At 37.4% G+C, this 25,681-nt stretch overlaps 1 pseudogene; it reads right to left on the reverse strand.

The window, feature by feature from the left end:
• Nucleotides 1-2,564: 2,564 nt before the first annotated feature.
• LOC124514038 (glyceraldehyde-3-phosphate dehydrogenase-like) lies at nt 2,565-3,134 on the reverse strand (annotated as a pseudogene).
• Between the last annotated feature and the right edge of the window lie 22,547 nt (nt 3,135-25,681).

A 25,681-nucleotide genomic window follows, 5' to 3' on the forward strand; every position in this document is an offset into this window, starting at 1 on the left:
AATGTGGGACTCAAACTTACAACCCTGAGATCAAGAGTTGCATGCTCTACAGACTGAGCCAGCCAGGCACCCTTGTGTGCAGGTTTTGGTAGAGAAATAAGTTTTCAACCAATTTGGGTAAAATACAAAGGAGCACAGTTGCTGGAAAATATGGTAAAATTATGTCTGGTTTTGTAAGAAACTGTCAAACTATCTTCCAAAGCAGCTGTACCACTTTGCATTCCCACTAGCAATGAAAGAGAGTTCCTATTGCTCCACATCCTCTCTAGCATTTATTGTTGACAGTGTTGTGGATTTTGGTCATTTTAATGGGTGTGTAGTGGTATCTCAGTGTTCTAATTTGCATTTCCCTAATGATATATGACTTTGAGCATCTTTTCATAGGCTTCCTGCCATCTGTATATCTTCTTTGGTGAGGTATCTCATCAGATATTTTGCCCATCTTAAAATTCTATTTTTTTCATGCTGTTAAATTTTAAGAGTTCTTTATATATTTCGGATACCTGTTCTTTATCTGATATGTTTTACAGAGATTTTCTCCCAGTCTGTGGCTTATCTGTTAACAGCAACTACTGTAGAGCAGAAGTTTTTCATTTTAATGAAGTCTAACTTACTAATTTTTTCTTTTATGGATTGTGCTTTTGGTATTGTGTTCTATGAAGTTATTGACAAACCAAAAGCCACATAGATTTTCTCTTGTTATCTTCTAGGAGTTCCATAGTTTTGCATTTTACTTTTAGGTTTATGATCCATTTGGGGTTAATTTTTGTGAAAGGCTTAAAGTCTGCATCTACATGAATACTTTTGCATGTGAATGTCTAGTTGTTCCAGCACTATTTCTTGAAAAGATTATCTTTTTTACACTGATTGTCTTAGCTCCTTTATCAAAGATCAGTTGACTATAGTTGTGTGGGTCTATTTCTGATCTCTTTATTCCATTGATCTATTTGTCTATTGTTTTCACCAATATTACACTGTCTTGATTAAAGTAGCTTTATAGTAAGTCTTGAAGCCAGATAGTGTCAGCCCTCTGACTTTGTTCTCTTTCAATATTTTGTTCTCTTTGAGAGAGCACATGTGCATGCACACACACAAGCAGGGGAGGGGCAGAGAGAGAGAGAATCCCATGCTGACAGCATGGAGCCTGATGTGGGGCTCTATCTCACAGTTTGTGAGATCATGACCTGAGCCAAAACCAAGAGTCAGAACCCAACCAACTGAGCCACTCAGGCGCCCTAACTTTTACATTTTCATATAAACTTTAGGATTAGTTTTTTTGATACACATAAAATAACTGATGGGATTTTCATTGGGACTATATATATATAGATCCAATCTATAGATCAAGTTGGAGAGAACTGATATCTTGATAATATTGCTTCTTCCTATCTCTGTGTATGGAATATCTTTCTATTTAGATATTCTTTGATTTTTTCCATCAGAGTTTTATAGCTTTCCTCATATAAATCTTGCACATATTTTGTTAGATTTATACCTTGCACATATTTTGTTAGATTTATACCTAAGTATTTCATTTTCTTGGTGCTAAGTGCATTGTGTTTAAAACACTTTTTTAGGTTTAATGAGGTTTACTACAAAAAATTGCACATATTAAATGTGTATGTCTAATGAGTTTGGGCATATAAATATATTTGTGATACTTATCACCACAACCAGGGTATAAAGCATAACCATTACCTCCAAACATTTCATTGTGTTCTTTTGCATTTTGTTTTGTTTTGTTAAGGATACTTAACATGGGATATATCATCTTCACATATTTTAAAGTGCATGATACCATATACAACAATGATATTGTTGGGGTTTTTTTAAGCAAGTTCTACATGCAACATGGGGCTTGAACTCATGACGCTGAGATCAGGAGTTGCATGCTCTTCTAACTGAGCCATCCAGGATCCCCATTATTGTTTTTAATTTCAAATTCCAATTTGTGCCTTTTGTGTTTTATCCTTGTAACCTTGCTATAGTTGCTTCTTGGTCAGGAGCCTTTTGGTTGATTCTTTGGGTTTTTCAACACAATCATATCATCTGTGTACAAAGACAGTTTTATTTCTTCCTTCCCGACCTGTATTCCTTTTCTTGCCATATTGCATTATCTAGTACTTTCAGTATGATGTTGAATAGGAATGATGTTGAATGGTGAGATGGGCAGCCTGACTTTGTTTCTGATTTTAGGGGAAAACCATCTAGTTTCTTACCATTAGAGAAGATGTCATCTATTGGTTGTTGGTAGATGTTCTTTATCATGTCAAGGAAGTTCCTCTTGACTCATACTTTGCTAAGAGTTTCTATAATGAATCGTGTTGGATTTTATCAAATGCTTTTTCTTTTTTTGGCTGGGTACAGTGCACTTTATTGATAGTACATGACAAAGTTGGACTCCCTAAGTTTCTCCCTTTCTACAGGAGTTCTGGGATTGAAACTTTATTGAGGTTGGGGATTCTCAGTGTGTTGAGGGATGAGTTGGGGCAAGGACTCTTCAGTAGCTGAGAGATTCTCTCTTCCTCTTATGCTCTCACTGGGGCTGGTATTTCAGGGGGCTCTTACTCCTTGGAGGCCATGTGGACCATAAGGTCCATCACCTGGTTGCTGTAGCCAAATTCACTGTAGTACCAGGAAATGAGCTAGACTAAGAGGTCATTGAGAGCAATACCAGCCCTAGCATCAGAGGTGTAAGAGTGGGTGTCACTGTTAAAGTCACAGGAGATAACTTGGTCCTCATTGTAGCCTAGGATGCCCTCGAGGGGGGCCTCTGGTGCCTGCTTCACCATATTTTTTATGTCATTGTATTTGGCAGCTTTCTCCAGGCAGCAGGTTGGATCTATGACTGACACACTGGGGATGGGGACATGTAAGGCCATACCAGTAAGTTTCTGATTCAGCTCAGAAATAACCTTGCTCACAGCCTTGACAGTACCAGTACAAGCAGGGATAATGTTGTGGGCAGCCCATCAGCCATCACACCACAGCTTTCCAGAGTGGCCATCCACAACCTTTTGGGTGGTAGTGATAGCATAGACTGTGGTCATGAGTCCCTCCATGATGCTAAAGTTGTCATGGATAACTTTGGCCAGAGGGGCCAAGTAGTTGGTGGTCCAGCTATACTAGTGGATTCATCGATTTCTCCTTGAAGTTCTCTCAGTTTTTGCCTTACATATTTAGACACTGTTGTTAGTTGCACACACATTAAGGATTGCTATCTCTTCCTGGAGAGTTGAACTTTTATCATTATGTAATGCCCTTCGTTATCTCTAATAATTTTCCTTGCTCTGAAGTCTGCTTTGTCTGATATTAATAAAGCTACTCTGACTTTCTTTTGTTTACTTTTAGCATGCTGTATCTTTCTCTGTCCCTTTACTTTTAATCTATATATGTCTTCACATTTAAAGTGTCTTTTTGTAGACAATATAGTTGGGTCTTGTTTTTTGATCCATTTTGACAATTTCTGTCTTTAACTGGTATATTTAATCTATTGATTAACAGTGATTATCATTATAGTTGAATTTGCATCAACCACATTTGTTATTGTTTTCTATTACTTGCCCTTGTTCTTTGTTATTTTTTTGGTCTTCCACTCTTTTTCTGTCTTCTCTGGTTTTGAGTATTTTGACTGATTTCATTTTTTCTCTGTTCTTAGCATATCAATTGCATTCCTCTTTTACTTTTTAGTGGTTGTCCATTCTTTTGCAAAATACATTTACAACTAATTCAAGTCTACTTTCAAATAATAGTCTACTACTACATGCAGAGTACAAATACCTTATAACAAAGTATTCCCATTTTCTCCTTCCTGTCCCTCATAGCATTGTTATCATTCATTTCATTTATCTATAAGCTATATAACTGAGTATATTGTTGCTAATATTTTGAACAAAGTGTTACTTGTTAGATTGATTAACCATAAGAGAAATAAAAAGTTTTATTTTACCTTTATTCCTAATGCTGCTCTAATGTTTTTCCTTTCTTCACGTAGATCTGAGTTTCTGATTTATATGATTTTTGTTCTTCCTGAAGAACTTTTAAAATCATTTCTCCAAGGCAGATCTAGTAGCAACAAATTCCCTCAATTTTTGTCCGAGAATGTATTACTCTTTCACTTTAAAAAAATTTTTAATGTTTATTTATTTTTGAGAGAAAGATAGAGTGTGAATGGAGGAGGGACAGAGAGAGGGGAAAACACAGAATCTGAAGCAGGCTCCAGGCTCTGAGCTGTCAGCAGAGAGCCCGACGTGGGGCTCAAACTCACAGACCGTGAGATCATGACCTGAGCTGAAGTCAGATGCTCAACCTACTGAGCCACCCAGGCGCTCTGCTGCTTCTTTTTTTTTCAACTGTTTATTTATTTACTTTTGAGAGACAGAGCATGAGTCGGGGAGGTGCAGAGAGAGAGGGAGACACAGAATCCAAAGCAGGCTCCAGGTTCTGAGCTGTCAGCACAGAGCCCGACGCGGAGCTCGAACTCATGAACTGCGAGATCATGACCTGAGCCAAAGTCAGACACTTAACTGACTGAGCCACCCAGGTGCCCCACTGTTTTGCTTTTTTAAAAGAGATTTTATTTTTAAGTAATCTTTGCACACAACATTGGGCTCGAACTCACAACCCTGAGATCAAGAGTTGCACATTCTACCAACTGAGCCAGCCAGGTGCCCCTACTCTTTCACTTTTGAATAATCATTTCATTGGGCACAGAATCCTGGGTTGATGATTTATTTCTTTTAGCACTTTAGTATTTAAAACATTTTTAAAAAATGTTTTCTTTATTTTTGACAGAGAGAGAGAGATAGAGCACTAGCGGGAGAGGGGCAGAGAGAGAGGGAGACACAGAATCCGAAGCAGGGTCCAGGCTCTGAGGTGTCAGCACAGAGCCCAACACAGGGCTCGAACTTACAGACTGCGAGATCATGACCTGAGCCCACTGAGCCACCCAGGCGCCCCTAGCACTTTAGTATTTTAAATCACTTTCTTCTTACTGCATGGTTTCTGAAGGGAAACTCTTATCTCTTCTTATCCCTCCTTCTTTATACATAAGGTGCTTCCCCCCTCTATATTTTCCTCTATTTTTCCATCATCATTCAGCTCCAAGGCTCCAATAATTCTTATAATTTTTATCCCTCCTTCTTTATACATAAGGTGTCCCCCCCCTGTATTTTCTTCTATTTTTCCATCATCATTCAGCTCCAAGACAGGCAATATATTCCTTTACATTATTGAAAAGACAGATTTATTTTTAGATTACTCTTAAATGACCTCAGAAATTGGGGATTCAAGATTTGTATAAGGACGTTTTGTTTAATTCCACACCTGAGGAGGCCCTGGGCTTTGTCTTCTGTTCCCTGTGCCCTTTAAATATGTAGAAAGTAATGCTTAATTCCACCCAATTTGGTATTATCAAGATGAAAGCTTCAGTGTTCTACTTAACTTTCTGGGAAGCCATATGTTTTTTAAGTTTTTAGAATTTTAATTCCAGTATAGTTAACATACAGTGCTATATTAATTTCATGTGGACAATATAGTGATTCAACAATTCTATACACAGAAACCATATTTTTTTAATACCTGGCCAAACTATTCCTCACCTTCTGCCAGAGCATAAGAGGCACTGAAAATATTTGATGAATTATTTTTGTTGTTTTCAGATGGAGGGTCATTCTGGGCACATATTCTGTTTTGTTGCTAAAATGAAACCTTTTGAGAAAACAGAAAAGACCGTAGTTTTATATTCTCGTATATTTTGTGTACAACAAAAATACATTCTACTATTTTTTGATCTGAACACTTAGTTTCCTTTTAGGGTAGTCATCATTAATAATACAGTTGATCCTGAAGGACTAGAAACAACATGTCAATAATTAAAAGCAAATACATTATCTTATAATCATTACTATCAACTTTATTTCCTTTCTACTTGAAAAAGAGATTACAAAAGATAACTTTTCAATCTTTTGATATTATTCATTGCTTCATTTTTTTTTCCACTTGGACTTCTATACTTTATTTTTTTTTCCTAATTTTTTTATATATATGAAATTTATTGACAAATTGGTTTCCATACAACACCCAGTGCTCATCCCAAAAGGTGCCCTCCTCAATACCCATCACCCACCCGCCCCTCCCTCCCACCCCCCATCAACCCTCAGTTTGTTCTCAGTTTTTAACAGTCTCTTATGCTTTGGCTCTCTCCCATTCTAACCTCTTTTTTTTTTTTTCCTTCCCCTCCCCCATGGGTTCCTGTTAAGTTTCTCAGGATCCACATAAGAGTGAAACCATATGGTATCTGTCTTTCTCTGTATGGCTTATTTCACTTAGCATCACACTCTCCAGTTCCATCCACGTTGCTACAAAAGGCCATATTTCATTTTTTCTCATTGCCACGTAGTATTCCATTGTGTATATAAACCACAATTTCTTTATCCATTCATCAGTTGATGGACATTTAGGCTCTTTCCATAATTTGGCTATTGTTGACAGTGCTGCTATGAACATTGGGGTACAAGTGCCCCTATGCATCAGTACTCCTGTATCCCTTGGATAAATTCCTAGCAGTGCTATTGCTGGGTCATAGGGTAGGTCTATTTTTAATTTTCTGAGGAACCTCCACACTGCTTTCCAGAGCGGCTGCACCAATTTGCATTCCCACCAACAGTGCAAGAGGGTTCCCGTTTCTCCACATCCTCGCCAGCATCTATAGTCTCCTGATTTGTTCATTTTGGCCACTCTGACTGGCGTGAGGTGATACCTGAGTGTGGTTTTGATTTGTATTTCCCTGATAAGGAGCGACGCTGAACATCTTTTCATGTGCCTGTTGGCCATCTGGATGTCTTCTTTAGAGAAGTGTCTATTCATGTTTTCTGCCCATTTCTTCACTGGGTTATTTGTTTTTCGGGTGTGGAGTTTGGTGAGCTCTTTATAGATTTTAGATACTAGCCCTTTGTCCGATATGTCATTTGCAAATATCTTTTCCCATTCCGTTGGTTGCCTTTTAGTTTTGTTGGTTGTTTCCTTTGCTGTGCAGAAGCTTTTTATCTTCATAAGGTCCCAGTAATTCACTTTTGCTTTTAATTCCCTTGCCTTTGGGGATGTGTCAAGTAAGAGATTGCTACGGCTGAGGTCAGAGAGGTCTTTTCCTGCTTTCTCCTCTAGGGTTTTGATGGTTTGCTGTCTCACATTCAGGTCCTTTATCCATTTTGAGTTTATTTTTGTGAATGGTGTGAGAAAGTGGTCTAGTTTCAACCTTCTGCATGTTGCTGTCCAGTTCTCCCAGCACCATTTGTTAAAGAGACTGTCTTTTTTCCATTGGATGTTCTTTCCTGCTTTGTCAAAGATGAGTTGGCCATACGTTTGTGGGTCTAGTTCTGGGGTTTCTATTCTATTCCATTGGTCTATGTGTCTGTTTTTGTGCCAATACCATGCTGTCTTGATGATGACAGCTTTGTAGTAGAGGCTAAAGTCTGGGATTGTGATGCCTCCTGCTTTGGTCTTCTTCTTCAAAATTCCTTTGGCTATTCGGGGCCTTTTGTGGTTCCATATGAATTTTAGGATTGCTTGTTCTAGTTTCGAGAAGAATGCTGGTGCAATTTTGATTGGGATTGCATTGAATGTGTAGATAGCTTTGGGTAGTATTGACGTTTTGACAATATTTATTTTTCCAATCCATGAGTAGGGAATGTCTTTCCATTTCTTTAAATCTTCTTCAATTACCTTCATAAGTTTTCTATAGTTTTCAGCATACAGATCCTTTACATCTTTGGTTAGATTTATTCCTAGGTATTTTATGCTTCTTGGTGCGATTGTGAATGGGATCAGTTTCTTTATTTGTCTTTCTGTGGCTTCGTTGTTAGTGTATAAGAATGCAACTGATTTCTGTACATTGATTTTGTATCCTGCAACTTTGCTGAATTCATGTATCAGTTCTAGCAGACTTTTGGTGGAGTCTATCGGATTTTCCATGTATAATATCATGTCATCTGCAAAAAGTGAAAGCTTGACTTCATCTTTGCCAATTTTGATGCCTTTGATTTCCTTTTGTTGTCTGATTGCTGATGCTAGAACTTCCAGCACTATGTTAAACAACAGCGGTGAGAGTGGGCATCCCTGTCGTGTTCCTGATCTCAGGGAAAAAGCTCTCAGTTTTTCCCCATTGAGGATGATGTTAGCTGTGGGCTTTTCATAAATGGCTTTTATGATGTTTAAGAATGTTCCTTCTATCCCGACTTTCTCAAGGGTTTTTATTAATAAAGGGTGCTGGATTTTGTCAAAGGCCTTTTCTGCATCGATTGACAGGATCATATGGTTCTTCTCTTTTTTTTTGTTAATGTAATGTATCACGTTGATTGATTTGCGAATGCTGAGCCAGCCCTGCATCCCAGGAATGAATCCCACTTGATCATGGTGAATAATTCTTTTTATATGCTGTTGAATTCGATTTGCTAGTATCTTATTGAGAATTTTGGCATCCATATTCATCAGGGATATTGGCCTGTAGTTCTCTTTTTTTACTGGGTCTCTGTCTGGTTTAGGAATCAAAGTAATACTGGCTTCATAGAATGAGTCTGGAAGTTTTCCTTCCCTTTCTATTTCTTGGAATAGCTTGAGAAGGATAGGTATTATCTCTGCTTTAAACGTCTGGTAGAACTCCCCTGGGAAGCCATCTGGTCCTGGACTCTTATTTGTTGGGAGATTTTTGATAACCGATTCAATTTCTTCGCTGGTTATGGGTCTGTTCAAGCTTTCTATTTCCTCCTGATTGAGTTTTGGAAGAGTGTAGGTGTTCAGGAATTTGTCCATTTCTTCCAGGTTGTCCAATTTGTTGGCATATAATTTTTCATAGTATTCCCTGATAATTGTTTGTATCTCTGAGGGATTGGTTGTAATAATTCCATTTTCATTCATGGTTTTATCTATTTGAGTCATCTCCCTTTTCTTTTTGAGAAGCCTGGCTAGAGGTTTGTCAATTTTGTTAATTTTTTCAAAAAACCAACTCTTGGTTTCGTTGATCTGCTCTACCGTTTTTTTAGATTCTATATTGTTTATTTCTGCTCTGATCTTTATTATTTCTCTTCTTCTGCTGGGTTTAGGCTGCCTTTGCTGTTCTGCTTCTAGTTCCTTTAGGTGTGCTGTTAGATTTTGTATTTGGGATTTTTCTTGTTTCTTGAGATAGGCCTGGATTGCAATGTATTTTCCTCTCAGGACTGCCTTCGCTGCGTCCCAAAGCGTTTGGATTGTTGTATTTTCATTTTCGTTTGTTTCCATATATTTTTTAATTTCTTCTCTAATTGCCTGGTTGACCCACTCATTCGTTAGTAGGGTGTTCTTTAACCTCCATGCTTTTGGAGGTTTTCCAGACTTTTTCCTGTGGTTGATTTCAAGCTTCATAGCATTGTGGTCTGAAAGTATGCATGGTATAATTTCAATTCTTGTAAACTTATGAAGGGCTGTTTTGTGACCCAGTATATGATCTATCTTGGAGAATGTTCCATGTGCACTCGAGAAGAAAGTATATTCTGTTGCTTTGGGATGCAGAGTTCTAAATATATCTGTCAAGTCCATCTGATCCAATGTGTCATTCAGGGCCCTTGTTTCTTTATTGACCGTGTGTCTAGATGATCTATCCATCTGTAAGTGGGGTGTTAAAGTCCCCTGCAATTACCACATTCTTATCAATAAGGTTGCTTCTGTTTATGAGTAATTGTTTTATATATTTGGGGGCTCCGGTATTCGGCGCATAGACATTTATAATTGTTAGCTCTTCCTGATGGATAGACCCTGTAACTATTATATAATGTCCTTCTTCATCTCTTGTTACAGCCTTTAATTTAAAGTCTAGTTTGTCTGATATAAGTATGGCTACTCCAGCTTTCTTTTGGCTTCCAGTAGCATGATAAATAGTTCTCCATCCCCTCACTCTCAATCTAAAGGTGTCCTCAGGTCTAAAATGAGTCTCTTGTAGACAGCAAATAGATGGGTCTTGTTTTTTTATCCATTCTGATACCCTATGTCTTTTGGTTGGCGCATTTAATCCATTTACATTCAGTGTTATTATAGAAAGATACGGGTTTAGAGTCATTGTGATGTCTGCATGTTTTATGCTTGTAGTGATATCTCTGGTACTTTGTCTCACAGGGTCCCCCTTAGGATCTCTTGTAGGGCTGGTTTAGTGGAGACAAATTCCTTCAGTTTTTGTTTGTTTGGGAAGACCTTTATCTCTCCTTCTATTCTAAATGACAGACTTGCTGGATAAAGGATTCTCGGCTGCATATTTTTTCTGTCTAGCACCCTGAAAATCTCGTGCCAAGTCTTTCTGGCCTGCCAAGTTTCAAAAGAGAGATCAGTCACGAGTCTTATAGGTCTCCCTTTATATGTGAGGGCACGTTTACCCCTTGCTGCTTTCAGAATTTTCTCTTTATCCTTGTATTTTGCCAGTTTCACTATGATATGTCGTGCAGAAGATCGATTCAAGTTACGTCTGAAGGGAGTTCTCTGTGCCTCTTGGATTTCCATGCCTTTTTCCTTCCCCAGATCAGGGAAGTTCTCAGCTATTATTTCTTCAAGTACCCCTTCAGCCCCTTTCCCTCTCTCTTCCTCCTCTGGGATACCAATTATGCGTATATTATTTCTTTTTAGTGTATCACTTAGTTCTCTAATTTTCCCCTCATACTCCTGGATTTTTTTTATCTCTCTTTTTCTCAGCTTCCTCTTTTTCCATAACTTTATCTTCTAGTTCACCTGTTCTCTCCTCTGCCTCTTCCATCCGAGCCGTGGTGGTTTCCATTTTGTTTTGCATTTCATTTAAAGCGTTTTCCAGCTCCTCGTGACTGTTCCTTAGTCCCTTGATCTCTGTAGCAAGAGATTCTCTGCTGTCCTGTATACTGTTTTCAAGCCCAGCGATTAATTTTATGACTATTATTCTAAATTCACTTTCTGTTATATTATTTAAATCCTTTTTGATCAGCTCATTAGCTGTTGTTATTTCCTGGAGATTCTTCTGAGGGGAATTCTTCCGTTTGGTCATTTTGGATAGTCCCTGGTGTGGTGAGGACCTGCAGGGCACTTCCCCTGTGCTGTGGTGTGTAACTGGAGTTGGTGGGCGGGGCCGCAGTCAGTCCTGATGTCTGCCCCCAGCCCACCGCTGGGGCCACAGTCAGACTGGTGTGTGCCTTCTTTTCCCCTCTCCTAGGGGCGGGATTCACTGTGGGGTGGCGTGGCCCCTCTGGGCTACTTGCACACTGCCAGGCTTGTGATGCTGGGGATCTGGCGTATTAGCTGGGGTGGGTAGGCAAGGTGCACGGGGGCAGGAGGGGCAGGCTTAGCTCGCTTCTCCTTAGGTGATCCACTTCAGGAGGGGCCCTGTGGCAGCCGGAGGGAGTCAGATCCGCTGCCGGAGGTTTGGCTCCGCAGAAGCACAGAGTTGGGTGTTTGCGCGGAGGGAGCAATTTCCCTGGCAGGAACCGGTTCCCTTTGGGATTTTGGCTGGGGGATGGGCGGGGGAGATGGCGCTGGCGAGCGCCTTTGTTCCCCACCAAACTGAGCTCTGTCGTCCGGGGGCTCCGCAGCTCTCCCTCCCTTTGTTCTCCAGCCTTCCCGCTTTCCGAGCAGAGCTGTTAACTTATGACCTCCCAGACGCTAAGTCGCGCTTGCTGTCGGAACACAGTCCGTCAGGCCCCTCCGCTTTTGCAAGCCGGACTCAGGGACTCTGCTTGGCCGGCGAGCCGCCCCTCCGCCCGGGCTCCCTCCCGCCAGTCCGTGGAGCGCGCACCGCCTCGCCGCCCTTCCTACCCTCTTCCGTGGGCCTCTCGTCTGCGCTTGGGTCTGGTGACTCCGTTCTGCTAATCCTCTGGCGGTTTTCTGGGTTATATAGGCAGGTGTAGGTGGAATCTAAGTGATCAGCAGGACGTGCGGTGAGCCCAGTGTCCTCCTACGCCGCCATCTTCCCTTCACCCTCATTGCTTCATTTTTTAAGAGAAATCCTTTAAAGGCATCTTCTCTTACCACTGTGCTGGAAGATATGTTATCAAAATCTTTAGTAATATTTTTCTTTATAGCTGTGATAAATCTGAATGAAAGCCATATTACACATCTTGGTAATTTCTATGGATTATAAGGACTCAGTCTTTCGAAAGATGAAGGTGTATTGTGATTAGTGAATGATACCTGTCATATCTTTAGAAATTCCCTTGTCTTTGTGATTAGGGGAGAACTATCTCTCTCTCTCTCTTTGTCAGAGAGACTGTAAAAATATGAAATGGCTTCTGTTTTGCAGTTATCCTGGTGGTATAATATTCTTTAGTTATATGATAATTTGAAAAACCTGGAGTTTCTGAAGCAAAAGATTAATTTGTCATGATCTTGTCAAACAAAGCCATAATTTGAAGTGGAAAAAGTTATCCTCAGTTCATCTTCGTAATTTCTGAATTTATGACATTTCCATGCTTTTATATTTATATTGAGTTCCCTAAATCTTAATAAAAGCTTTTATTGTGCCCTTACACTATGGAAAAGTATTTATGTACTATTACAATCTAACATTTCTGCCAATTTATGCTATAAATAAAGAGTTGTTCTCTATAGACAGGTAACTCAATTTTTTGACATCTGTGGCTAGCTATAATATTAAACAGAAATGGAATCTACTGCACTCACTTAAATGCTATTTTAGACATAAAAGAAATAATTTTAAAAAGAATAATTTAATGTTGTGAATGATCCAAATATCAATGTTAGGATTTCTATATCTGACACAGACACTATTATTATATAATATACTTTATACAATGTGAGAGATGAAATAAACTTTATATTTTGTTCTGTCAGCCTCTTTGTATGTACAGTGCTAACTGAGGCTTTTAATATTCCTGAAAGCCAGAAGTCTAATATTCAGTAATTATGGAATTTTCAAAATATTAGGAATTTGGGGGGAAAAGCCTTATTCAGATTAATATGATCATCTCCAATGTTAATATCATTTTAAATAAACCTTGGAGTTTGAATTCTTCTGCCTCTATGCTAAACCTTTCTTTTTAAGATCTTTTTGAATATGCATGTGTTTTCTTTTCAGTAGTGGGTATAATTCTAACAAATTTCTGATCTTGATTATGACATTAGAACTTAAAGATGGAGTAGTTAAAAAGATCTATCCTCTATGCAACCAAAACTTAATTATTCACCATTAGTGCCTCTAGTTACATATCTCATCTACTATCTTGATTGTTTTACTTCCCAGCTTAAAGACCTTCACTGTTTTCTCAGTACCCAAAAGATAAAGTTAAATTGTTTACATACATAAAAGACCCTTCAAAGTTAGTCCTTATCTACTCTTCAGCCTCCTTTCTTATCACTTTCTCTCTGTGTCTCTCTCATTTTCCCATGTTCCATCTATATACATCTTGCAATTCCCACATCATATTGTGCCTATAGGCACTTGGGCATGCTATTCCTTCTGCCTGGAATCTCTGTTCCCTTCATTGCCACAAAGAGAACTCATTCATTTCCCAAGGCCCAAGTAATTTTCTCAAATATTACTTTGTCATTCTCAAATAAAACTTTAAGTTTTACCTTACTTCCCCAGGCACAGTTAAGGTATTTCTTCCTTTTAGTTATGATATACCAGGCTGCAGTAACAAACAGATTCCAAAGTTTTATCACATTTGCACTATATAAATATTTTCTTTCTCTTCTAACAGTTGTGAGAGATTTTTCAGGTTGGTGGTATAGCTCTCCTTTATGTTGTTATTCAAGACTTAGCTGAGAAAGCACAAGAGTCTTCAACACATGGCTTCCATGTTGCCCTGAATGTTGACCCCCTTTTACTATCACACATTTAACATAATTACATGTCTCAAGTATTTCCTGTACATACATTCTGGGTTCTCTGTTTTGTTGCATTGATCTATATGTCTATTTTTATGTCAGTACCACACTGTTTTAATTACTACAGCTTTGTAATATAGTTTGAAATCAAGATGTGTGATGCCTCCAGCTTTGTTTTTTTCTTGATTGCTTTGGCTGTTCAGACTCTGTTGTGGTTTCATGTGAGTTTTAGGGTTGCTTTTTCTATTTCTGTGAAAAATGCCATTGTGATTTTGATAGGGATTGTGTTGAATCTATAGATGGCTTTGGGTAGCATGGACATTTTAACAATATTAGCTCTTCCAGTCTATGAACATAGGTGTCCTTCCACTTATTTTTGTCTTCTTTGATTTCTTTCAACAAACGATTGTAGTTTTCATTGATTTTTGATCTTTTTAAGTGATTTTAAAAGGTATTCTTGTAGGCTTTTAACTTGTAAAGGTATGTTTAAAAAACAGCAGCATCTACATTTTATCATCACTCTTTCACCTAAAAGTGAATAATTAAGTGATTGATGATTCTAGTTTTCTTGCTTAAGCTAGTATGCAAAACGTAATTACTGTTACGCAGTAGTTCCTTTGGATATTTCTGTCCTCTGAAAATCATATTCTTTTATTTACATTCATAGAAACTTCATTATATGAAGTAGCCATTTGTTTTATGCAAATCTCAATTCTATATTTGTTCTCAATGAAATGTTTTACGAATTTATTTGTAGATAAGTAAAAACCTCCAAAATTATAACATTGCCTAATTTCTATTTTGGGAGAAAAATTGTGTTTTCTGGTCAAGTTTTCTGTAAAGTAGACATAGACTACTAACTTGTTAACACATTTTACATTTTTTAAATGATATCTTTGTACTCACAAAAGTTTTAGTGCTCTCTCCTTCAAAAATTCTGTTTATTCTATGTATGTTGGCTCTTATACGTATAACAGCATACTTACCTATCAGCCCAAGCTGGACATTTCTGTAGTCTATGTGTAACTTGGCATTGTAAACGGTTGGTTTTCCTCCTACTACCAAATTGGTAGTTATATATCCTTATATGCTGGCCCACATTCCAATTTATCTATTTTCCTTTTAAAGCTTCTAGAAAATGTGTAAAAATATAGGTATGTATATTATGTTCTTGCTTAATTTTAACCACTTCCTATATATGTCAATTGCACATTTAAAAGGTTGGCATCGTAGGTTGCCGTCAATTTTCTTTATACCATTGTCACAGCCCTGGCCTATTTTCACACCTGTGTTTAGTTTCTTTTACTCTAGTGGGATCTACATTGGTCTGAATATTATGCTTTTGTCATAGTTTGCCTCATGGTCTTTCCTTTTTCATACAAGATTCTGGTGACATTTTGATTAAGAGGAGCCTATCCCTCCTGTGAGGCCTACAACAAGAGTTGTTCTGGGTTCTGGAGAATTTTTAGAATCCACCTTTTTTTTTTTTTTTTTTTAATCTCTGCATGGAATTGATGCTTTTTAGAAAGTACTAACATAGAGATTTTGGTCTGTAATTTCTTGTCTTGGGCTCTACGTTTGGCTTTAAAGACTGTATTTTCTATTTTTTAAAAATATTTTTAATGTTCATTTGTTTTTGAGAGAGAGACACACACAGAGCATGAATGGGGGAGGGGCAGAGAGAGAGGGAGCACAGAATCTGAAGCAGGTTCCAGACTCTGAGATGTCAGCACAGAGCCTGATGCGAGGCTGGAACTCATGGGCCACGAGATCATGACCCAAGCTGAAGTTGGACACTCAACTGACTGAACCACCCAGGCACCCAAGACTGTATTTTCTTAAGTCTTCATATTTAGATATGCAGTGACTACTGGCTTTTCCTCCTGCCATCACCTGAAGTCGACCTGGCATAGGTTAGCCATATGGCTAAGATGGTTTTCTGCTATTACATAACCTTCATTATTAGCATAGGCATGGCTGTACATACAGCCTGCAATCTAATCCAGCAGCACCATTTGTTACTAACCTATTTTGGAGGCATACTTTCCATATACAGGACACTGTGTCATCATATTAATGCTTGGATCTTATTGAAGAGTGTTTTCTTATTTAAGCCCATCTTCTCTAAGGCTCTTTTTCTCATGAGCACTACAATAACTGCCCTCATGGAAATGGGAATATTCTACAATAATCTAGAAGCCCGTTGATGCTGTCTGTATCTGCTACTTCTCTTTTATTTATTGATAGAAATGGATGCTGTTCTATGAGGGACAAGAGTTATTTGAACCTAATGTGTGCCTGCAACAATTTACATGGGTACTATAGATTCCATGCTAATCTTGGCATTTTTAACTGAAGGTAGCAGGCCATACTAAGTGGTGTGGTGTTCAGAGTCCAAGGCCCTAACTTTGAGTCCCATGTTCAACTGTATATTCTTGAAAAAATCATTTAAACCCTCTAAGCCTCTGTAAAATGATTCACCTCAGAGTTGTTGAAAGGATTAAATTAATTAATGCATCCAAAGTGTTATATAAATATTAATTTATATATAATATTGTATATAATATACTATACATAACATATAAGATATATAATACTGTATATTTTCACAACTTAGATTTTATAGACTAATAAAATGTTAGACCTGGAGATAGCTCTAGAGATCATCTACATATTTTTACATATTTTTACAGATACATAAAAATACATATTTTTACAGATGACTCATCAGTCTCCAAGGAGATTAAGAGTTACTCAGGTTCACAATGGCTAGTGTGGCAGACCTGAAGCTATAACACAAGTGTCCAAATCTTGTCCTCTTTGCTTTTTTTGTTTATTTCAGTCAGTTACCAGGTACTATAGATCCTGGCTTGAAAAAGTGTTTGAATAATAGCTAACATTTATTGAGTATTACTGTGTGCTACCCACTCTTCCAAGTATTTTACATGCCTGCTCATATTTAATCATAATGATAACCTCAAGATGAGGGTGTTATTTTTATTCCCATTTTGCAGATGAAAAACTGAGGAGCATACAAGACTAAGTAGTTTACCAGAAGATATGTAATCTTCCTAAAATTAAAGTTTCAAACATAATGAAGTGATATGCATAGTTGTATAGAAGTGATATGACTGGTATCCAAAATAAGCTAATGTAGGTTATAAGTAGCAATAGAAGATTCCAAATTCCAACTAGGGCAATCTGCCTCCAGAACCCATATTCTTAGCCAATATACATTATTGCCTTTCCTATAGCCGTTTCTCTATATTTCCATCATCACCCGGAATGGTGACTTCTATCTAACTATGCGTATCATTTAATTGTATTTGAAACTTTAATCTTAGGAACATTACATATCTTTTGGTAAATTACTTAGACTTCTGAGCTCCTCTATTTTCTCATAGGCCAGGTCCTCAATTCCTCCTAAAGGATTTCCCTGCTTTCTTCTTGTTCTTTTTCCTGCAGTCCATTCTTCTCACCTTAGTCTAATCAATATCCCTACGCCACCATTTCATTCACATAATTATCTTTTAAAAAATTTTTAAAATATTTATTTATATTTGAGAAAGAGAGACAGAGCATGAGTGGGGGAGGGGCAGAGGGAGAGGGAGACACAGAATCCCAAGCAGGCTCCAGGCTCTGAGCTGTCAGCACAGAGCCTGATGTGGCACTCGAACCCATGGGCCATAAGATCATGACCTGAGCCGAAGTTGGATGCTTAACCAACCAGGCCACCCAGGTGCTCCCACATAAGTATCCTTTTTCAGGAACAAGTTATGGTTCCTAATTGCCCATCAATCAAGTCCTAAACTGTATCCCTGTTACTTGAGTTTCTTTGGAAACTCCAATATGATTGTCCACTATTCACCAACATGAATCCTTTGCTCTAGTCAGGTGAATGGTTGGACAAAAACTGATCTCATTCAAACAAAGGGAATTTACTAGCTCATATAACTGAAAAATCTAGAGATAATTCTGGCTTCAGGCAAGGATTAATCTAGCATCTTATGATGTTACCAAGGATCCAGGTTTACTCTGAATCTCTTCTATTCTGCTTTCAATGGTGTTCATACTAACCCTCAGGGTCCAGATAGTAGATCTTTGGTAAGTATGGCACCTCCCCAGTACACACATATTATTTGTTTTAAATGGCTAGAAGCTTTGAATATTCATAATATACGATCCAGTAGAAGAGAAAATCTGTGTTCCAGCATTCCCAGACAATACACAGAAGTTTCCTCTGATATGATCTTTTCAGTATCTATTTTAAATTGATTACTGTGCGCAGAGGAATAAGATACAGTAACTCATTTAGGCTTGGGTTACATGCCTGTTCCTAAGGCAGTCACTAGTGCCAAGAGGTTAGAATATCCTGATTGACTTAAGACAATTATGTTGCACACCTGGAACTACAGTCAACTCTGCCTAAAGCACTTGGCTAAGTGTTGCAGATGGAATGGTTTCTAAGCAAAAATTCAGTGCTGTTGCCAGGAGAAAGGAGATAAAGATTTTTTTTTGGAGGCATTCAGCGAATGTGTGCTACCGTTTTCCTCTCTTTCTCTTCAACAGTTCAAATCTTATCTTTCTTTAATGTTTAACTTAATTTCGTTCACTCTGCCTCATACCAATCTCTGAAGCCATATAGCATGTACCATATTTTGTACTCTACATGGGCTATACTGTTTTGGTACTTTATATCTTTAGAACTTGTGACTCCAACAAAATTATAAGTTCATTTAGGGCCCAGACTGTGTCTTCTAACTGTAGATCCCACAGCATCTAGAACATTTCTGGGCATACAGCCAGTGTATACAAGCACTTGTTCACTTGACTTACTGACTTGTTGAGTTAGGCACAACCACTTTGTTCATTCTGGTCATCCTCAAGATTGATGCCGATTTCTCTGGTTCACTCAATCATTTGGATCTCCACATCAATCATGAGGATAACCAGAATAAATGGATTGGCTAGGCTTCAGTTAATTCATTGTGCACTTCCAGATAGATACAGCCTTGCTGATAAATAGTACTTATCTGTATGTACCCAAATTGTGCTCCATAGTTTTGTGTATGTTTTTGAAGATGTATCTTTTTGTTTAGCTATAGCTACTATTAAAACCATTTCTATGGAAAACATTCTCTAATAATTGGTTACATCTGAGTTACTGGTAAGTGCTTTCTATTTTGCAGTGTTTACTTGCATTAACTACTGTACCCTATTTGGTGTGCATCTGCCTTAACCTTTTCCTATTTCATTTTATTATATTTTTCATGTCTCATAATAAAACTTCTGGAAAACAGCATTAGCCATATTGAGTGCAGTTCATCTTGTACAAATAATTCACTATTAGCCGGATTTCCCCCTAAGTGGAACACTGAACTTTTTCCAGATCTATGGCACTTTTATTTTCCTATTGAAAAATTAAGAGGATACCAAATAATTATCTTGTCCTTTCTATTTAAGATCAAAGTTCCATAAGCTACTGAAAAGATGATGAGTTTAATTAAATGCCAGTGATATGATTGGCATCCAAAACAGGGTAATAGAGGGTATAAGATTTGGAGTCAGAAGACCTGAACTACAGTCCTAATTGTGATATTTAACTACATGATCTTAGTGAGTTCACTTATAATTTTGTAAACTTAGGTTTCCTCCTAAGTAAATTGGAGGAAATGATATCTACCAAACAGGATATGGAAAGATAATGTGTGTGGATAGGCCTTGGAAACTTTCAAGTACTCCCACAAAACCTAGTGACTATAACTAGAGCAAAGGAAGTTTGGGAAAGAGACTTTTTAAAAAGGTACAATTGATTATGTCATCTCCTGCAATAGCTTCTTATTGAACTTAAGAGTATTATTATGTCAGATAGGCCCTGTATGACCTGGCTGCAGTCTCTGCATCTGCATTTTCCTCCTCATTCCCTTGCTACAATCTAGCTATCTATATTTTTCCTCACTCACTACTGGATCTGAAGCTTTTAAGGTTTTTCTTGCTTCTAAAAATGTGCAGAAGCCAGCCATTCCTCTTAAAGTAGTGTTTCCCTCCATTCTCCATCTATTATTACTCCTTCTCATTCTTCTAGTTTCAACTGAAGTTTCACTTTTTCATCAAAGCAGAGATTAAGTCTGTTTTGTTCACTGCTGTATTAGGCATTTGGTAAATGTTATTGACTGCCTGACTGAATGAATGACATATTGTTTACTCCTCTACTTCAATTTGCAGTAAACTGATATAAGTACCATTTTCAAATCAATGCAATTGCTAATTTAGAAACAAATAAGATCATACATATTTATCTGTTAAATAATTTTAAGATTTTGGAGATACGTATTTTAAAGCAAAACGCAGAAATATTCAAGTTAAATAGAGGTAAGGTTGACAATAAAGATCTACACTAAAAACTTCCTGCCCTGAAAATTTTAGGGTAAATTTTAAAACCTTAAGACTTAACTTTGAAAGATTTATATAGGTTAATAAAGAACCTGTAAACACAGAGTAGAAAACCTACTTCCAAAGCTATGACAGAGTAATCTATTATTTGGGAAGTGTAAGTTAATTAAGAATTATATTTAGTTTTTGTTTCTCCCAAATTTCTAGATATTTCTGCTTTCTAATTCAGTAGTTTCAACCATCAGGTATTTCTTATCAGTTTTTATTTTTACAAAATAATTTATACAAATATTGCGCATTCTGAGGAGAAGACATGAATAGACATTTTTCCAAAGAAGACATCCAGATGGCCAATTGACACATGAAAAGATGTTCTCAACATCATTCATCATCAGGTAAATACAAATCAAAACCAATACCACCTCACACCTGTCAGAATGGCTAAAATCAACAACACAAGAAACAATGGTATTGGTGAGGATGTGGACAAAAAGGAAGCCTCTTGTACTATTGGTGGGAATGCAAACTGGTGTAGCCACTGTCAAAAAGAGTATGGAGATTCCTCAAAAATTTTAAACTAGAATTACCCTATGATCCATCAATTGCACTATAGGTATTTACTCAAAGAATATAAAAATACTAATTCAAAGGGATACATGCACCCCAATGTTTATAGCAGCATTATCTACAATAGCCAAATTATGGAAACAGCCCAAGTGTCTGCCAACTGATGAATGGATAAAGGAGATATGGTGTGTATACACGATGGAATATTACTCAGCCATGAAAAAGAATGAAATCTTGCCATTTGCAACAACAAATGGATCAAGCTAGAGAGTATTATGCTAAGCTAGAGAAGTTAGAGAAAGATAAATATCATATAATTTCACTCGTGTGGAATTTAAGAAAGCAAATAAGCAAAGGGAAAAAGAGAGGGGTGGGGGAGAGAGAGAGAGAAAAGTCAAGAAACAGACTCTTAACTATAGAGAACACCCTGATGGTTACCAGAGTGGAAGTGGGTGGGGGGATGTGTGAAATATGTGGTGGGGATTAAGGAGTGCACTTGTGATGAGCACTAGGTATTGTATAGAAGTGATAGAAGTGTTGCATCACTGTATTGTACACCTGAAACTAATATTACACTGTATGTTAACTAACTGGAATTTAACCTAAAAACTGTAGAAATGTAGATAGAAAAGGTAAAATAACATCACCCATAAAGAACTACCACCTGATAAAGCACTGATTACATGATGGTGTTTAATCAACTGGGCATTTTAGTGAATATATATGCCTATGGTAGGCACAAAATGGGATCATGTTATACATAATTATTTGCGATCTGCTTTTTAAAATTGTGGTGCAACCATCAGAGCTACTCATTTCCAGTACTCTGTCATCATCCCCAACAGAAACTCTATACCCATTGAGCAATAGCTCCCCATTCCCCACTCTAAGGAAAATAAAAATGATGGCTTGTAAACATATGGAAATACATCAAACTCACTTATTATAAAGGAAATGCAAACTAAAACCACTGAAAGATAACATTTTTCCCCTATCAGAGTGGCAAAGATCAGAAAGTTTACAAATACTCTGTATTGGGAACTGTCAGGGGAATCATGCAGTCTCGTGAATTGCTGGTATGAGTTTAACTTGGTACTCCCTCAGTGAAATAAGTCATATAGAGAAGGACAGATACTATATGGTCTCACATATATGTGGAATCCAAAAAAAAAAAACATTCATGCTTAAAGAAACAGAACATATTGGTGGTTACCAGAGGTAGGGATTGGGATAAGGGGGAAATAGGTGAAGGTGTTCAAAGGCACAAACTTCTAGTTATAAGATAAATAAGTCCTGGGGATGTGATGTATGGCATGGCGACTATAGTTAATAGCACTATAGTGTGTATTGGAAAGTTGCCAAGATAGTAGATCTTAAAAGTTCTTGTTGCAAGAAAAACATGTAACTATGTGAGGTGATGGATGTTAATTAGAGTTCTTGTGGTAATCATTTAGAAGTATATACATACATCAAAGCATGTTGTACACTTTAAACTTATATAATGTTATATGTCAATAATATCCTTATAAAACTGGAAAAAATACATTGGAACATCGTCAATGGAGGGAATTTTGAAAATAATATATCAAAAATAAAAAGGGACAAACCATTTGACTTGGAAATTCCACTTCTAAGTATCCTACAAATATCATATCTGAGCAGAATAATTATTGCAGCCTTGTTTGTACTTGAAAAATTTTGGAAGCAACCATCACCATCACAGAGAACTAGTTAAATTATGGTACATCTATATAATGCAACACTATGCAGTTACTAAAAAGGATGTGGCAGCTCAATATGTAGCTATTTTGAAAGATATCCAAGATATGTTTTTATTATTTTAACTTTTAAAAATGTTTATTTATTTTTGAGACAGAGAAAGAGCAGAAGCGGGGGGAGGGTCAGAGAGAGGGAGACACAGAACTGGAAGCGGGCTCCAGACTCTGCGTTGTCAGCACAGAGCCCAATGAGGGGCTCAAACTCACGAACTGTGAGATCATGACCTGAGCTGAAGTCAGAGGCTTAACCAACTGAGCTGCCCAGGTGCCCCCAAGATATTTTTCAAATGAAAATGCAAGATTCAGAGCAGTCTGGTGTACTACCATTTATATGGGGAGAAAAGAATCAATAAATATAAAATCTTTGGAAGTACAGAGGTGATCTCTGGCAAGATTCACAAGAAACTGATATTACTCCAGGGAGGTTGTAGTACACAGGAGAAATGGAGACCTAGTTAGTTATCTCCACATTATTTACTGAATAATCTACCTTTCACTACTGTCTGTGGTTCATGCAAGATACTGCCTTTGTCATATATTAAAGGTTTATATGTACTTGGCTCTGGTCTGGATTTTCTGTTCTATGGATTTAACACTCCAATACCTCACCAGGACAACAGTATTTTAATTATTCATTATTAGATTTTTAACATTAAAAAACACCCACTATGACAAATTTCCCTTGTTTCTTTTTTTTTCCCTCAGAAGTTTCTTCACTATTCTATTATGCTTATTTTTTCCCAAAAGGCTGAATAATCTCTTTGTCAAGAACCCCTTTCTCCCATACTCCTGGGGTTTGATTGAAATGATTTAAAATTTACATATTATTTTCCCTTTATTCATTCATTCTATAAATATTTGAGCACTTACTATGTGCCAGACACTGTTATACGTGCTGGGAATCAGTGAACAAGGCAATGAACAAGTCAAACAAGATTACTGCTCTTCAGAAACTTACATTGTAGTTAGTAGTGGTGCTGGGGACAAAGGAAATAGGTAGTAAACAAGTAAATCTATACACAAATAGGATAAGTTCTGATAGGAATGAATGCCATGAAAACATTTTAGCAGGGCAATATGATATGAATATCTGTTTCATATGGAGAGGGGTTTTTTAGATCAGGTGGCCTGGGGAGTTGACACTTAAACTGAGACCTGAGTGAGGAGAAGGAGCCTTATGAAGATCTGGAGGATAAATATCCCAAGCTAAAGTTAGAAATCAAGAGTTCTGTTTTGTACTTTTGAAATCTGATATGCCTAAGCTTGATTCATCAGTGAGACAATGTCAAGTAGGTAGTTGGAAAAAATGACTCTGGCAGTCAGAGGAGATGTCAGGGCTAACGTCATCAGTATATAAATAGTATTTGAAATAACAAGAGCGGGCGAGTCAAGATAGAAGAGAAGATGGTTAAGGACTAACTCCTTCAGAGGTTCCAGGGAGGAGAACTGAAGAAGGGAGACTGAAAAGGATCAGGCAGTAAGGTAGAAACAAAAACAGGAGAAGGTTGTGGCATAAATGCCAAGAGAAGGATGTGTCAAATGCCAAGAGAAGACTGTGTCTAAGGAGGGAAAGAATGGTCACATGTTTACACTATTAAGTCTTCCCATTGAGAAACATGATACATCTCTCCATTCAAGTCTACATTTGTGTCTTTTCTCTTTCTCAGTAAAGTTTTATGGTTTTATTCACAAAGGTCCTTAACACAGTCAAAAAATATTTAGTTTTACCCTAACTGGAAAAATGACTCGCTTTGGATTTGGTCTGGATTTATTTTGCTAAGAAAATCCAGCTGCAACTTGATATTTACACTTTTGCCACTGATAACTTGAATATCTATGCTATACTTTTCTATATTGTATGTGTGCTTTACATTGATTTTAGCTTTATATTTCTAGTCAAACTTCATTGTGAATGACTTGCTCTTTCGCTTGGAATTCAGAAGAGTTTTTCCTCATGTGAATTCTTTTAAGTGGAAAATATTTTTATTATTGATGAAAGTAATTCACGTTCATCGTACCAATACAAGCAGTACAGAAATGTATAAAGTAAAAATGAAACTCCCATGATTCACACCTTCAAAAAGAAAGTTTGTTAATTGTTTTGTGTATATCCTTCTCTATGTTTTTATGCCTACATGAATTTTTTTTTGAGAGAATTAGAGACAGAGTGTGAGGGGTGGGGGAGGGCAGAGAGAGAGAGAGAGAGGGAGACACAGAATCCGAAGCAGGCTCCAGGCTCTGAGCTGTCAGCACAGAGCCCGATGTGGGGCTCGAACCCATGAGCCATGAGATCATAGGTTCTCACTGAGCTGAAGTTGGACGCTCAACCGACTGAACCACCCAGGCGCTCCTATATGTATTTTTTCTTTACATAATGGGATACTAGTTATATATTACATTCTGCTTTCCTTCCCTTAAAATATATGGTGAATATATTTCTATGGCAATATATAGAGTTTTAGCCTGTTCTTTTTTTTTAGCCAAATAGAAATTCAATGATTATTAACAATTTATTCCACTTACTTTATCATTTGTGTGCACTCTGTTTTTTTCTCTTCCCCTCCATCTGGTACCATTTTGGAATAAGTTGCATCATGGCCCTTTACTCCTAAAAATAATTCACTGCATGTTTCTTAAGAATAGATATAGTCTCTTACATAACAGTATACTTCCCAACTTCAGTAAATATAACATTGAAACAATGTTTTTTACTAATGGCCCAGCCACATCATATTTGTGTTAATTGACCCCAAACACCCCTTATACCATTTACTCTTCTTCCACTAGAGGAGCCAGTTTAGGGTCAAGTATTGCAGTTAGCTGTCATACTATTTTTGTCTTTGATGATATTGACAATTTCGAAGAATATAGTCCCCTTCTCTCTCTTTTTAATAGGTGGTTTCTCTTTTCTTCCTGGTGTTTTCATAGATTAGGTTTATGCATTCCTAGTCAGAATAGTACTTAAGTGATGCTATGTCCAACTTAGGATAACATATCTGTGGGTATACCATGTCCGTCTGTTCTTCCTTGGTGATGTCACTTGTGATCATCTATTCAAGGTATTGTATGATTTTCCATTGTATAAGTAGTAATTTTCCCTTGAAAATAATAAGCAG

Source organism: Lynx rufus, unplaced genomic scaffold (assembly GCF_022079265.1).
Source record: "Lynx rufus isolate CCGP_SWC_20201006 ecotype Redwood Valley unplaced genomic scaffold, mLynRuf1.p SCAF_19, whole genome shotgun sequence".
In the NCBI taxonomy this organism is placed as follows: domain Eukaryota; kingdom Metazoa; phylum Chordata; class Mammalia; order Carnivora; family Felidae; genus Lynx; species Lynx rufus.